Source organism: Bidens hawaiensis, unplaced genomic scaffold (assembly GCF_021521415.1).
Source record: "Bidens hawaiensis isolate Kalapana, Puna unplaced genomic scaffold, B.hawaiensis_p1.1 tig00029862_1, whole genome shotgun sequence".
In the NCBI taxonomy this organism is placed as follows: Eukaryota; Viridiplantae; Streptophyta; class Magnoliopsida; order Asterales; family Asteraceae; genus Bidens; species Bidens hawaiensis.
Window position 1 is genome coordinate 90,705 of NW_027505162.1, and position 3,571 is coordinate 94,275.

Here is a 3,571-nt window from a genome sequence, read left to right on the forward strand (position 1 = left end):
TGAATTTAAATAAGTCGGGTGTGGAGTGCATACTTATTTGATCTTATTATAATTGGAACTTAGGGGTGAAGCCCCTAAGTCGTCGGGGTTCTAGGGGGGGCACCGCCCCTGGTAGCAGGGTTCAAGGGGCGGCAGCCCTAGGCAGGGTCCAAAAGGCAACGCCCCTGGCTGGGGTCGAGCTGCCAGGTCAGCTTGGAAATTTTTTATTTTGACATATGTTGTAATATTAGAAATGTATTAGATATTTAACTCTCTCAAATCCATACTTGATTCTTGCTCTCAAATTTGAGTTTTATCCGGTCAAAATATTTGGGAACCACAAATAATTTTGATCTGAATGTGTTTCACGACTCTCAGATTTTCCGAATCACCCTACGATAGACAACCATTACAAACGATGGTAAGTTTTTAAAAGAAAGTTATTCATTTTGTTTTACCGAAACTAGAAAACCGAACTGAATTCGAATTTGGTTTTAGTTTCGTCTTCGAACTTGATTTTAGTTTTTAGCTCCGAACTACTATAATTAGTGCTTCACTCCTTCAAATATGAAACTTTTGAAACTGAATTTGAAATTTAGAATTGGAAAACTGATTCAAATTATATTGATTTTAATAACCCGAATTATGAAATGCTTGGAAAGTGAGATTAAGCCTGTAGTTTTTACACCAAAATATTTACTCTTCTTACGACTATGTAGTTTTAATATATGTCCCATCTTTAGTTAAGTTTTCTTGTTCCATGTATACATCAACATTTGTTATTGTAAATTAAAACATCACAACCTTTCCATGAAATGTCCATTTGGAAAGTTGCTCTTCTGTTGCAAGCGTTAAGTCTTACAACAACAATAATATCTTTTTAAAATATATTACAAAATCAAATGCATAGAGCACTCAGACATCATACGAACAAAATGGGAAAATGTTTTCCTTGTGTAACCTTGTCATCATCAACACTTGTTGAGAACTCCACCAAAGTTGGATTTTAATTTTCTTTATCACACCACAACATACAAGTTCATAAAAGCCGAGCACTACATGACATTGCGTGTTGAATCCTTATAAGGTTTCATTTCTAAACCCCGATCATAATTAACATTATGTCAAGCGAAGGCATCATCGGTATCTACATTGCGGGTATCTTTGTTGGTAAGCTCTTCCATGCTCTTTATGTGAGGATTTTTTTTGTTGATGTTCATAGTTTCAGTTTTGCAGTTGTTGTGGTACAGATAGCCATCTTATTATATGTATGCGATAAAAGATCAAACATAAAGACGGGCACATTATTAAAGGATTCCCGTTTTATTCCCCTAACGATGGCCAAATTCCTAGACGACATGGAAAGAGAAAAACCCATTCAGTTCACTTCTCAACAGCTAAGAATAGCCACAGAAAACTTCAGCAACATATTGGGTTCAGGCGGGTTTGGGACAGTTTACAAGGGGATATTTGGCAACGGAACGATGGTAGCTGTGAAAGTACTAAATGGGACATCAGACGAGAGAATTGAGGAACAGTTCATGGCGGAAGTGAGCACTATGGGAAGAACTCATCACTTCAATCTTGTAAGGCTTTATGGGTTTTGCTTTGAACCAAGTTTAAGAGCTCTTGTATACGAGTTTATGGTTAATGGTTCATTGGATAACCACTTGTTCAAAGCGAAAAAAGTTACTATGATAACGTTTGACAAGCTTCACGAGATTGCATTGGGAACCGCAAGAGGCATTGCATACTTGCATGAAGAATGCCCTCAAAGAATAGTTCACTATGATATAAAACCAGGAAATATATTGTTGGATTCAAATTTTTGTGCAAAAGTAGCAGATTTTGGCTTAGCCAAACTTTGTAACAGGGATAGCACTCATATAACCATGACAGGTGGAGGACGGGGTACCCCTGGCTATATTGCTCCTGAGGTTTGGATGCGTCTCCAGGTTACACACAAATGTGATGTTTTTAGTTTCGGGATGCTACTTTTTGAGATCATTGGAAGAAGAAGGAACACGGACGAGACTCTTGGTGATATTCAACTGTGGTTCCCAATATGGGCGTGGGACAAGTATGAAAATAACAAATTGGACAATTTGATGACAGTTTGTGTGCTTGAAGAAAAAGATCAAGAAGTCGTGGAGAGGATGCTAAAGGTGGCTCTTTGTTGTGTTCAGTATAGACCGGAGACTAGGCCGGTGATGAGCATTGTTGTGAAAATGTTGGAAGGTGAGTTAGAGGTGCCTCAGCCTTTAAATCCTTTTTTATATTTGTTATCAGGGATTGAACACGATGAGTCTTTGGCTCGAATGGCATGGAATGTTGGCGTCTCTAATAGATCATCATCTGTAATGGTCACCAAATTGAATGTGGTCACGGGGACGCCCCTCATGAGGAGATATGATATCACAATTGCCTCGGGTTAATCATATATGTTGTTGGCACATTTTATGGAAGTACATATGCGCTTCTCATGTCTAAGTTAGTTGTACACACGCCTCTAAATAGCGTATAAACTTTCTAAACTTAAACTATTTGCTAGTTTGAAAATAAATGTAACTAGTAAAATGACCCGCGCGTTGCGGCGAACTCTGGTAATATGTAATGGAGCGCTTGTTTCTTGTCATCAACAGTTCAAAGGGTAGTATTTGAAGTCGACGCATCATTTCAACGTTTACAAATTGATTCATTAACCAATACCAGCTATTGCTTTCTTTCTTGATTTAACTTTGCGAACCAATCTGCTAAACTGTAAAAGAAAACAATTTTGTTTTATCATTTAGTTAAACACGTACATAATCCTTGTAACTTAAGTAACAAAATCTTGTGATTATAAAAACCATAACATACTAAAAGTTACTTAACTAACCTTTAACAGATCATCTGAATCGGTTGAAGAACCTACACCTGGTTCTCGTGGAGAAAAGACATTAAATCATCATTGAAAATGATGAACCAAGTTGCTTCATTACCTTGAATAAATATGCTTTGAATTGGTTATGGTTTGAACAGAACCGGTTTATGATTCATTACCGTTACTTGTTGCATTGCCATAAAGCCGCTCAATTTACGTGCTTAAATTTATCCGCGGAAGTTATAGACTTCAATTGCTGCAGTAATAGGTTAGGTAAAATTAGCAAAGAATTTGGCATTTAGTTAACTTCACAAATACAGTGGCAACGAAAAGAAAGCTTAGAACTTTGAATTTTGTAAACTTGACAAATACACTGAAATCGAATTTAAGCAAAGAAGTTCATTTAAGTAACTTTACAAATACAATAAAAAGAAAAAAAAAAAATACACCCTTGCTTACCACCTACCCGAAGAAAAATAATAAACGTACCACGTAATAAGTTCCTGACTACCATTTTAGAGCATTCCCATTCTAACCATCAAAACACTTCCTATCTTCATAATTTAAAAAAAATCTATCAATTATTCACTCCATCCTATCCCTTATTCATATTCTTTATCTCTAAATAATGAAAACAAGCTATAGTAACTTTTCATATATGAAAATAGGGGCGTAGCCAGCCTTAGGGGAATGGGTTCGGTCGAACCCGTACAAAATTTTGTTTTAATG

The 3,571-nt window shown here is 36.5% G+C and overlaps 1 pseudogene across 1 annotated transcript; it reads left to right on the forward strand.

Moving 5' to 3' along the window:
* The first annotated feature begins 964 nt into the window (after positions 1 to 964).
* Positions 965 to 2,414, forward strand: LOC143611166 (G-type lectin S-receptor-like serine/threonine-protein kinase At1g34300 pseudogene; annotated as a pseudogene). The gene is made up of 2 exons (XR_013149723.1): positions 965 to 1,149; positions 1,216 to 2,414. The product of XR_013149723.1 is annotated as a G-type lectin S-receptor-like serine/threonine-protein kinase At1g34300 pseudogene (transcript).
* The last annotated feature ends 1,157 nt before the right edge of the window (positions 2,415 to 3,571 follow it).